Source organism: Engystomops pustulosus, chromosome 2 (genome assembly GCF_040894005.1).
Source record: "Engystomops pustulosus chromosome 2, aEngPut4.maternal, whole genome shotgun sequence".
NCBI lineage: Eukaryota > Metazoa > Chordata > Amphibia > Anura > Leptodactylidae > Engystomops > Engystomops pustulosus.
This window is the reverse complement of record NC_092412.1, coordinates 81,190,754-81,203,576: the sequence shown is the minus strand read 5'-3', so window position 1 is coordinate 81,203,576 and position 12,823 is coordinate 81,190,754. Positions and strand designations below refer to the sequence as shown.

The 12,823-nt window shown below is 45.9% G+C and overlaps 1 long non-coding RNA gene across 1 annotated transcript; it reads left to right on the top strand.

The window, feature by feature from the left end:
- Positions 1–3,861: 3,861 nt before the first annotated feature.
- Positions 3,862–11,119, top strand: LOC140116546 (uncharacterized). Its single transcript, XR_011852804.1, has 3 exons — positions 3,862–3,897; positions 5,800–5,951; positions 10,239–11,119. It is a non-coding gene; the product is annotated as an uncharacterized lncRNA (long non-coding RNA).
- Positions 11,120–12,823: the final 1,704 nt, after the last annotated feature.

The following is a 12,823-nucleotide window of genomic DNA, read 5'->3' as shown; positions in this document are numbered from 1 at the left end:
TGATAACAGACCTATAAAGGTGACGAGCAGCAGCAGTCCTGTAATACTATCCCCTGGAATGACTGGCACTGGTAGAGGCAGGAGTCTCCCAGAATGCTCACTATTAGACAACTGCCAAATAGAATTTTAGGGGATACTATAGTCACACTGCAACTGCAGAATAACAAAGGGGAAAGGTGACTAGTTGGATTTTTATGCAAACTAAAACAAAGTTCTAACAAAGAGATTATATAATGGAACTGATAATAAATATTATTAACCCATCAATTCCCAGGCGCATTACACAACCGCGGCCACTAGATGGAGCCTCTGCATAAAAAATACAATCTTCATACCCTATAATAGAATTTTCTCTCTCTATTTGTGACCGCCCAGTCCCCTGCTTCTGGCTGTTTCCTCTCCTGGTTGTAGCTTCTATTCCTTGGCTTCCCCTCCTAGTTGTAGCTCCTCCTCGGCTCCTGGGCTACTCCTCCTGGGAGTAGGTTATCCTCCTCGGCCTCTCCTCCTGGCTGTAGCTCCTCCACCGCGGCTGCAGGGCTACTCCTCTTGGGAGTAGGTCCTCCTCCTCAGCCTCTTTTCCTCGGCTTCTCCTCCTGGCTGTAGTTCCTCCTCCTCAGCTACTGGGCTACTAGTCCTGGGAGTAGGTTATCCTCCCCGGCCTCTCCTCCTGGCTGGGCCTCCTCCTCCTCGGCTGTTGGGCTATTCCTCCTGGGAGTAGGTTCTCCTCCTCTGCCTCTCCTCCTGGCTGTAGCTCCTCATCCTCGGCTGCTGGACTACTCCTCCTGGGAGTAGGTTCTCCTCCTCGGCCTCTCCTCCTGGCTGTAGCTCCTCCTCCTCGGCTACTTGGCTACTCCTCCTGGGAGTAGGTTCTCCTCCTCGGCCTCTCCTCCTGGCTGTAGCTCCTCCTCCTCGGCTACTCGGCTCCTCCTCCTGGGAGTAGGTTCTCCTCCTCAGCCTCTCCTCCTGGCTGTGGCTCCTCCTCCCGAGAATCGGCTGCAGAGTTTCTCATTTTGGCTGTAATTTATCCTCCTCAGCTGCAGGCTTCTCCGTGTAACGGCTGCTCTACCGCGCACCTGCACTTTCAGTTGGAATTGTCGTTCGTGCACACAGCGCATGGGCGGGGCACCTGCCTGACGTCACAAGAGGGAATAGAAAATACAGACGCTTTTAGGCACGTGTGCAAATTTGTTGTCTTTAGCCTGGTGGTGATGGGCAGTGGGAAAAACTTGGTCAGATCCCGGTCCCCCCTCTGTAACAGTGTGTGGGTCAGGGTTCTGCTGTGGTTGATGCCAATGGTACTACACAGAGCCGTAAACGGCAGCTTGGGAGTGCCAGGATGCTGGGCGCTACATGTCTGACAGCTATCTGGGGCACAGATTCTAAAAAGAATCTCATGGGTGTTATATTAATCTAGAATAAATTTTCTTCTTTATACTATATGGAGCATAATGGGAAATATATTTACCTATGGGCAGGGGGGTTCAAAATTATCTATGGGGCACACTGGGTAACATAACCTATGGCTGTCAGTATTAAAAAACTATGGGCCACACTGGACTCTATAACACCCTACTGTATAAGATGTACTGCATGATAATATATGGTACACATTAGGTGCTAAAATAAGCAAAGGGTTACATAATCATTTATGGGTGTACAATGGATGCTATAATAATCTATGACGGAGGGGCTGCACCACAATCAATGCAGACACGCTGATCACTAAAATAGTTGAGGGGCTTAAGGATAATAAATTGGGGTATACTGGGTGCTATATTGTCATAAGGGTGTAGGGCAGTGATGGCTAACCTATGGCATTGGTGCCAGAGGTGGCACTCAGAGCCCTTTCTGTGGGCACTCAGGCCATCACCAGAGATGACTCCAGGTATCTTCCTGCAGTCCCAGACAGCCTCAGACTTGCTATGCACAGAGCTATTTTAAAGTGACAGTGCTACCTGGGACTATTTTCTGCTTTATTGGTGTGCTCAGGGTGCTGGTATCAATGAAAACTGTGACAGAGAAGGGGGTATAAATCACAAACTAAATTTCTGTGTTGGCACTTTGCGATAAATAAGCGGGTCTTTGTTGTAGTTTGGGCACTCGGCCTCTAAAAGGTTTGCCATCACTGATGTAGGGCTACAAAATCATTTAGAGGGACACACGGGAGGGTATAATAACCTATGAGGAGGCTAAATACTCATCGATGGCACACAGAGTGCTATTATTACATATCAAGGAGCTGTTCCATAATTTATGGAAGCAGAATGAGTACTATAATAACTTATAGGGGGCAACATTATCTCTGGGGTCACATGGGTGCTATAAAAACCTATGGGGGGCTGCATAATCATCTATCGAGCAGTGGCGAAATTAGGAGTAGCAGGGCCCCATAGCAGATTTCTGAATGAGGCCCCCCTACCCCCACAGAAAATATACATATTTTTATGCTCACACATTTATACACACATACATCCATTTATACACTCATGCATACACATTTATGCATTACATTTACATTTATACACTTACCTCTACCCCAACATTTCTTATCTGAGCTGCCGATTTATGCAGTGTACTGTAGAATATGTGCACAGTTATATACATACTGTGCTGTATAATGCACAGCATAACATGTATATAATAGCATCATCCATTCTTCAGTAGACAATCAAAGATATGGAACCCTGCACACCCACAATGTGCACCAGTGTAAAGTATAAACAACACACTAGGGAAGATCCATCAAGCCAAAACAAACAAAGTGGTGTGCCACTGTCAAATATTTACAAATTCATAATTTTTATTAGAACACACAACCAATCTACGGACAATACTATAAAAACAATTAAAAATAGTACCAAAGTACATGCAGAGTGATATCGTGTTAATAGTACTCTAATAGGTACAATAACAAACCCCTCCTGAATAGGTAGCGTACACCAAGACCAACCCAATGACAATGTAAACGAATTCAAAGTGCAAGTGCAAATGACCAGCTGTCATAAAAGTGCTAAGTAAGGCCGCGGTTACACGTACCGCTAGACGTCCGTTCATAACGCGACGCTAGCGCACAGGGGGAGGTCCTCGGGCGGAACGCACATGCGTTTCCAGAGAAACGCATGTGATCGGCTTAACAATCGCATGCATTTCCCTGGAAACGCATGTGCGTTCGGGCCGAGGACCTCCCCCTGTGCGCTAGCGTCGTGTTATGGCGGACGCCTAGCGATACGTATGACCGCGGCCTAAGTAAACTGCTGCCTGAATCAGTTGTTCCCCAAAATGATGGTAAAAAGTACGAGGCAAATCCCCAGTATACATTACAAGTTATCTGGCTATGAGCCAGGCAGCAAAGTGCAGTGTCAAAAAAGCGGGTTGGTGCAGAGATCAGGAGGTGGAGGGCTCCTGCTTTTTTTTGACGCTGCACTAGGCTGATTTCCGGCTGGAGAGGATAATTGGCTGTTTCAGCAAAGGGAAGGGAGGACTTGTCGGTGCCTATGAGGAGGCAACAGCTGTTTTTTTTTTTTTAGATTAATGCGCTTCTCCCGGCCCCTTACTATACATACTGTTACTGTGAGCCTTCTTGTTCAGGATGTTAAAGGGCTGTGACAAGGTCACTATTGAATTGGAGAAAAAATGAAGGTTTATTACAGCGACCACAGTGTGAATTCGGTCAAACTGGAAGCTGTTTTCCATGTGTTGGTCTCTGGGAAGACCTGGTACAGGACTCTAATTGCAGGAGTGGAGACAGAAGTGTGATCACTGCTCCAGACCAAAGCTTCCAGTTTCTAATGAGTCTAACAATGCACCAGGTGTGCAACCCCTTAAAGAAGGGTGTGGAGCTTTCAGAAGTCGCTCTGTACCTGGAGACACAGAGGCTGGACTGTGTGAGAGCCACACGTGAGTGACACGGGGTTAATGAACGTATGCTTCATGCTGTCAGGGAGAAGCCTCCAGTGGCTAGTGAGGGCCGCCAAGTGTTTAGTTAGAGCCGGACAGGCAAGGATTTTATTTGATGTTTTGTTTGTTACTGCTGTTTTTGCTGGAATACATGCACAGTTTCAACTTTAATCCTGCTATCCATGAGAGCTTTGTCATTGCTGATCCCCACATTTGAGCTGAACCCCTACAGAACATTCTGGGCAACAGCAGAAGCAGGAGAGATTCCTTCTTTATGTAACTTTTGTCTAATACATAAATCTAAAATCTATATTTTCTTCTGCTAGTAGAATAGGGCTGGCTTTGACTTGAGCGGCTGAGTTAGTGAAAGTAAGGGATGGAAGAAGCACATATAGTGTGAAACGGCCATTGCATCATCATAGGCACCAACACATTTGTTGTAATGTCTCCTGTAAGTAAATGCATCAAATAAAGTAAGAAGAATATATAGAGTATAATTACCTAGAAATCTACCTATATATAAATCTTTATTTATATAGACCAGTGATGGGCAACCTTTTGAGCTTGGTGTGTCAAAATTCGCCAAAAAACCGAGCATAACTCGGGTGGTGTGTCACCTTGACAAAAAAACATAATTTTGAGATATTTATAGTTTAAATAACAAATATGTATACTATTTAACTTCTAGGGTACTTTAATCCTCTGATTGATCTTACCATGTACTGCCATACTACAATATGGCAATATATGGGGATTTTCCCAATCATCTATTACTATGTGCAAATTGCACATTGTAATAGATCGGTTACAATCAGACAGGTGTGGAAATGCTTAGTAACCTATGAACTTTCTGTCATGAAAGTTCACAGGTTATAGCGAGGGCGCAGGCCCCGCTGTCTGGATCTCCTTCATGCCCTCTTGGCATGGAGAAGGTGTGAGGAGCAAAATAATCACAATGTCGGCGATTTGCAAGGTGTTGCGATTATTTCAGGAGCTGCAGAGGAGCCTCTTGGGTGTATGGCCGGGTCACCTCTTCTGCTGTGCCCCATGCTGATACCTGTGCTGACTGGAGACAATAGGCACAGCTCACACATGGGGAGGGGCCGGCCCGGGGGAGGAGGAGGAGGGGGGAGTGCTGGAAGCTCAGTGCAAACTCTCAGCCTCCCGGCTACAGCACCTGTTCATGTAGGATGAAACTTAACTCTCAGGCAGCCGTGTGTCAGTGAAAATGGCTACGCGTGTCAGCGCTGACACGCGTGTCATAGGTTAGCCATCACTGATATAGACCCATAAAATTCTGCAGTGCTTTACAAATCATGGGGTACATGTACATACAAAATAAGATATTGCAAAGTAATAACATAGTAATATGAAACAAAAGCAGTGAGGGCCCTGCTTACAAGAGCTTACAATTTATGAACTAATCGTGGGGCTAAAAGTCTCACCATGGTTTAATGGGCAAACAGAAGAAGCACCTTTATCATCCTCGCCCCGTGGTGTGCGAAAGAGGAGGGTCTAATTTTATCTCTGTGCTTTTCTGTTTCTTTCCTGCTGCCTAGCTTGGTCCAGTGATAGTTTACTTGTGGTGATTAACTGCTTCACACTCCTCACCAGCCCTCTGTGCTTACTGGGTCTCTGAGCTGGCCCAATCACAATTGAGCCAAAGGCTTTGAGACCACATATATGCTCCACCTACTCTTCATTTACTGCCGGTTAAAGAAGATTTCTTATAAGCTCCACACTTTCCTTGTGACCTGTATGCTTGCCTGCTGATTTCCTGACAATCGTCTTGTTTTTCTTTCCCTCTCTCCTATCTAATGATTTGGTACTGCATCGCCCTATGTGTTGTGACCTATCTGTTGACTCATCTTATCTGTTTGTACTGTTTTGTCTCTCTTCCAGGCTCTGCATTTCAGTATAAGGCTGCATGTACATGAACGCATGCCTGCACAGCTATGGCCGGGCGGCTATACTTCCGGCGCCACGGAGAGGAGGAGGGGTGACCCTCCCCTCTCCATAGAGATTCACGGTGTACGGGACGTAACATGGAGAAAGTTAGTTACCATAGAAACGCTGATGCAATCTGGTCGCACCCCAGTGGGTGCGGCTTTGTCTGTGTTTGCAAACACAGACAAAGCGGCACGTGTGCCATCACCCTAACTGAACCATTCTTTTTAATGGCCTTTTTCACACCTTAGTTTTTTTCCATGGATCAGTGGAAAAAAACTGGAGTGTGAAAAAGTCCAGGAAGAGAAAACCAATCTGTATATGTCCATAAGCCAAAATGGCTTTAGTGAGAAATCATATAGATACTGATGCATGGACTAACTAGCCTCACATCCCAATACCAAATGTATAACATGAGCTAAACAGCGGGGATGTGCATAAAAACTGGCCAAAAAAGGATAATCATCATGTTAGGGTTGGGTAACACAGAAGACAGGGGAAAGTGTGCCCTGAGCTTGCCCCAACCTCTATCCCTTCCTATAGCCCCCCCACGCTAAACCGTGGGGCTACTACTTGAAGACTCGAAATACACTGGATAAGTGTGGGAAGGGAAACACAGACAGACTGACAAACATAAAACACAAAAGAATGGTAAACTAGCCGGAATCACAACGAGAGGGTACGTCAATAACAAAGTCAGAAGGCAAAACGTCAATGTCAAAAACTAGCCGAGGTCACAACGATTCAGATACAGATACCGAGCGAGTCAAACCTAATGCAGAGAGCGCGTGATGAAGGGTTTTCAAACACTGGCACAGGTGACTAGTGAAGCTGCAATTTATGCAGCCAGGAGGTCTGCCTGGTGATGCGTGGCCGGCACAAGCAGGCGGCGTAGGATTGTGCCGGTCTCGCGAGATCCGGGCGGGCGCATGCGCGGCGCACCCCTACTCTGCCATGTCCGTACATGCCAAACAAACTTCATACACGAGATCTACACAGGTGAGCCCTCTCATGCCACTTACTTTTAGAGTACAAATAATGCTCAGCACCTGTACAAATCATGCCCCTGATGAAGCCCGTGGAGGCGGAACGCGTGGGGCATAATCTTCCACCCCCCAACGTTAACACGGTGATATCACTTTTTTGCTGTTTGGACTTTATGTGTTTGACTGCTTATGGTATAAGATGCATATTTATCACTTTAACAGGCACTTGCCACTTTACTCTCTGGATTCACTTGCATTGTTTATACCAGTGATTTTCAACCTGTGTGCCCCTGTGTAGTGCTGCCGCCGCGCCCCCGTGTTTCTGCCCCATACTTACCTACAAGCCCCGCGTCGGCGATCCGCCCATCTTCTGTAGCTCCTGCACCGCGCGGCCCATGTCACGTGACTGACGCGACCTGACGTCAGGTCGCGTAAGTCACGTGACCAGAGGCGCGCGGTGCAGGAGCTACAGAAGATGGACGGATCGCCGACGCGAGGTGGGCGGATCGCCATTAGGAGTGAAGATACGCGGAAGAAGACATCAAGGGTAAGTATATAAGGTTATTATTTGTATAGGGAAGGCAGCTAGGGTCTTTTTTTTATTAGAGGCTGGGGCTTTTCATTAGTTAAGGGGGGCCTCTAGGGCCTTTTAATTAGTAAAGGGGGGGCCTCTAGGGCCTTTTAATTAGTAAAGGGGGGGCCTCTAGGGCCTTTTAATTAGTAAAGGGGGGGCCTCTAGGGCCTTTTAATTAGTAAAGGGGGGGCCTCTAGGGCCTTTTAATTAGTAAAGGGGGGGCCTCTAGGGCCTTTTAATTAGTAAAGGGGGGGGGCTCTAGGGCCTTTTAATTAGTAAAGGGGGGGCCTCTAGGGCCTTTTAATTAGTAAAGGGGGGCCTCTAGGGCCTTTTAATTAGTAAAGGGGGGCCTCTAGGGCCTTTTAATTAGTAAAGGGGGGCCTCTAGGGCCTTTTAATTAGTAAAGGGGGGCCTCTAGGGCCTTTTAATTAGTAAAGGGGGGCCTCTAGGGCCTTTTAATTAGTAAAGGGGGGCCTCTAGGGCCTTTTAATTAGTAAAGGGGGGCCTCTATGGCCTTTTAATTAGTAAATGGGGGCCTCTAGGGCCTTTTAATTAGTAAAGGGGGGCCTCTAGGGCCTTTTAATTAGTAAAAGGGGGGCCTCTAGGGCCTTTTAATTAGTAAATGGGGGCCTCTAGGGCCTTTTAATTAGTAAAGGGGGGCCGCTAGGGTCTTTTAATTAGTAAAGGGAGGCCCCTAGGGTCTTTTAATTAGTAAAGGGGGGGCCTCTAGGGCCTTTTAATTAGTAAAGGGGGGGGGGCTCTAGGGCCTTTTAATTAGTAAAGGGGGGCCTCTAGGGCCTTTTAATTAGTAAAGGGGGGCCTCTAGGGCCTTTTAATTAGTAAAGGGGGGCCTCTAGGGCCTTTTAATTAGTAAAGGGGGGCCTCTAGGGCCTTTTAATTAGTAAAGGGGGGCCTCTAGGGCCTTTTAATTAGTAAAGGGGGGCCTCTAGGGCCTTTTAATTAGTAAAGGGGGGCCTCTAGGGCCTTTTAATTAGTGAAGGGGGGCCTCTAGGGCCTTTTAATTAGTAAAGGGGGGCCTCTAGGGCCTTTTAATTAGTAAAGGGGGGCCTCTAGGGCCTTTTAATTAGTAAAGGGGGGCCTCTAGGGCCTTTTAATTAGTAAAGGGGGGCCTCTAGGGCCTTTTAATTAGTAAAGGGGGGCCTCTAGGGCCTTTTAATTAGTAAAGGGGGGCCTCTAGGGCCTTTTAATTAGTAAAGGGGGGCCGCTAGGGTCTTTTAATTAGTAAAGGGAGGCCCCTAGGGTCTTTTAATTAGTAAAGGGGAGGCCCCTAGGGTCTTTTAATTAGTAAAGGGGGGCCTCTAGGGCCTTTTAATTAGTAAAGGGGGGCCTCTAGGGCCTTTTAATTAGTAAAGGGGGGCCTCTAGGGCCTTTTAATTAGTAAAGGGGGGCCTCTAGGGCCTTTTAATTAGTAAAGGGGGGCCTCTAGGGCCTTTTAATTAGTAAAGGGGGGCCTCTAGGGCCTTTTAATTAGTAAAGGGGGTCTCTATGGCCTTTTAATTAGTAAAGGGGGGCCTCTAGGGCCTTTTAATTAGTAAAGGGGGGCCTCTAGGGCCTTTTAATTAGTAAAGGGGGGCCTCTAGGGCCTTTTAATTAGTAAAGGGGGCCTCTAGGGCCTTTTAATTAGTAAATGGGGGCCTCTAGGGCCTTTTAATTAGTAAAGGGGGGCCGCTAGGGTCTTTTAATTAGTAAAGGGAGGCCCCTAGGGTCTTTTAATTAGTAAAGTGGGGCCTCTAGGGCCTTTTAATTAGTAAAGGGAGGCCGCTATGGGCTCTTAATTAGTAAAGGGAGGCCTCTAGGGCCTTTTAATTAGTAAAGGGAGGCCGCTAGGGTCTTTTAATTAGTAAAGGGAGGCCGCTAGGGTCTTTTAATTAGTAAAGGGAGGCCGCTAGAGGGTTTTTATTAGTAAAGGGAGGCCGCTAGGGGTTTTTATTAGTAAAGGGAGGCCGCTAGAGGTTTTTATTAGTAAAGGGAGGCCGCTAGAGGTTTTTATTAGTAAAGGGAGGCCGCTAGGGGTTTTTTATTAGTAAAGGGAGGCCTTTTATGACTGTTTTAGTGTCATTTTGTGCTATTTTGGTTGGTGGTGTGCCCCAGGATTTTCTAAGTATAAAAAGTGTGCCGCAGCTCAAAAAAGGTTGAAAATCACTGGTTTATACAACTAGTCCTAGCAGGTTGGGATTTCCTTGTGTTGGTCCATACCGGACATATTGGGGGCTGTGAGCATATTACGCACATTGGACGTATTTATGCATTGTGTTATCGTACATGTGGCCATACGATTTTAAATGTTTTTATGTTACTGCTACTACATTTCAATAAAGTAAGGAGTCATGTGACAATATATTTGATGATTATCCTTTTTTGGCCAGTTTTTATGCACATCCCCGCTGTTTAGCTCATGTTATACATTTAGTGAGAAATCACTGATGTGAAAAAAAACATCAACGTAAATCTGTCCTCAAACACATAGGTCCAAATTTACTAAACACCGTGCAAACTGCAGTATGTGCAGTTTTCCTGTGTAGTTTACAGTTTGAAGCCTCCTGCACTGCTCCGACATGTGCATGTCAGGAAAAGCCTGTTGTTCGTAAAAACCCACCAGCATTAATCTATATGATTTCATTGTACTCTATATTTTTATTCTATGTGGAATTGACTTTGCAATAAACTTCTGTTGCCCATCTTGATTTATTTTCTCAGTTTGTGGCATATACAGTAAATAGAAAATAGAAGTCTACTGGTCATCTTTATGAGTGTAGTTATCTGTCTGTATAGTGCCCCAAAATTCCTAATGGCAGCCCCGCTTTCTATTATAGGTCCATGCATCTGAGGAAGCAGAAAAACACCAAATAAGTATGGAGCAAAATGTATTCTTTTTATTTATATAGCAGATTATGCAGAGCTACAAAGAGCTTGCCAAATCAGTCCAAATGAACTTATGGTCCAGTATCCAGGACGGAAATTGATACCCTCAAGACTTGCAGATTAATGAAGAAATACAGATCAAAAGAGAAAAAAAAGAGAACATGTTTTATCACCATATCTACTTACCAAACTTTGCCCGCTGCTTGCTATTTGATGATTCCCACTCATTTCCCATATGTTCTTGGGACACCTCCCGCCAGACATGGTCTTTCAAGAATTCATAATGCCCCGCCTCCTCCCTCTTGCCCCATAGGACAAGGTGTTCCTGGACAAGGGGGCATATTTATAATACGCTGGCGCTCATGCTTCCGCCTCTTGATGTATCAGGGAAGCCGACTGCGCAGCGTTTATCCTACGGCACACAGTGAGTGCGCCGGCATGGGATAGTAACGCCCCGCTCCGGCCCACTCCTGGTCGGCCGTGCCCTCCGCACGGCCGGCCGCGCCCCTCCCCCCTTCACGCCCCACTGGTAATAGCATTTGCGATTATTTCATGGCCTCTGCACCACTGGCGTAGCGTAGAGGTCCTGATAAATATTCCCCAAGGGCAATAAGGGGCTCTACTGACTGCCTGGACATGGTAACTGGAGAGCACATGAACCAGCCAGGACAGTAATAAATAAGCACAGTACTCTGACTAGACCTCGTTCCACTGTGTTGCCTAGTAACTTATCCTCCAAAAACCGATGGCACCTGAATTCCTTCTGTGTAACATTTATGTGCCATCCATTGCTTTTGTGTGATGTGTTATCTGTATTATGTAACTATTGCTATGCCCTTTACTAAAGAAGCCTGCTGTATGGAAACATTGTGTCAGCACCATACATGTTGATGACATTATATAGTTGCATCATGTTACCCATCCTGGACTGGAAATTTCACTTCTAAGGGATCTGAACTGACTAATATTAATTATTAACACTGTATAAACTAAGTAGAATCCTAACCAATTATTCATGAAGCACGTCTCACATGTGTCTCACATGTGTTTGTGTCTTAATTGGGAACTTCCGTTTCACACAACCATGGCTTAGATAGGATGCATTAAATATATGGTGGATATAGAGTCTGAAAACAGCCACTGAAAAGAAAAAAATGTATGAAGATGATTATAACGTTAGAGCAAAAGAAAAGGTGTACCGTATATACTCGAGTATAAGCCAACCCGAGTATAAGCCGAAACCCCTAATTTCAACACAAAAAACTGGGAAAACCTATTGACTCGAGTATAAGCCGAGGGTGGGAAATGCATTGGTTATGGCCTCCCAGTATATAGTCTGCCAGCCCTTGTAGCATACAGCCTGCCCAAACTCTGTAGCATACAGCCTGCCCAGCCCCTGTAGTAGGAAAAAAAATAACACTGTACTCATCTTTCCGACGTCCCCCATAGGTCCTCTTCTGTCTCAGACAGAAGAGGACCTACAGGTGATGTCAGAAAGGTGAGTTTTGACTTTATTTTTAGTTGACTCGAGTATAAGCCGAGTTAGGGTTTTTGAGCAAAACAGAATGCAATTGAAAGGCTTTAGTTCCTAACCATGGTCTAAAATACAATATGAGATACAATTGGGCTAGGCTTTTGTGATTGCTCCCCAGATTAGCTGTCTCCATACTTGAACCTGACTTGATCCTTGATATGTCTCTAAGGCCTCATTCAGACGGCCATCTGTGGGGATGTATATACGGCTGCATATACGTTCCCATAAATGGCAATGGTGGCCCGGTGTGGGTGTGGCACTGATCCGTGCCATTCACGGGGAAAAGATAGAGCATGCTCTATCTTTCCCCGTGTCTGCGGCCCTGCACCGCTGTTTTCTATGGAGGGGTCACCTCCTTCTCCTCTCCAGCGCCGTGTGAATGTACCCTAAGACTAAGTACAGATGACCTATTTTATCACACAAACTGCGGGCAGTTTGATTTCCATTATGCACGGTTAGAGTGTGGGTAGCACACCGTGTCCCGAGTTTCTATGGAGCTGGATTGTTTTCAGCCCATTTTAAGCACTTCTAACCCTTTAACGATGTGTGACATATAGATACAAGTGTTCGGAGAGGGTTCACAGGCAGAGCCCTCTCCATACACGGTAAGTGTTTGCTGTATATTGCAGCAAACACCGACTGGTCAAACCTGCGACCTGCGACACCCATTCTTGTGATTCTTGCGGGTTTCATCACGAAGTTCCCACCGATCAGTAAGTTAGGCTCTGTCCTGTGGATAGGGCCTAACTCGTTTTGTAGGAAAACCCCTTTTAAGACCATACATTTTCAATATGTAGTAGTCAAGGTTTCTGAAAAGCACTGCAAACAAAGGCAACAGTGGCTGGATGCCAAGTACCAGACAGAGGTGTCTAATGAAGGTATCAGCTGTATCTGAATATAAAAAACAGCGGAGCTGCTTGTACTTGTCAAAGGTTAAACTATCCTCTCTACTGGGCTGCATGATGTTTTATAATATGGAGAGAGAAAGTGTCTGAGAGCAGA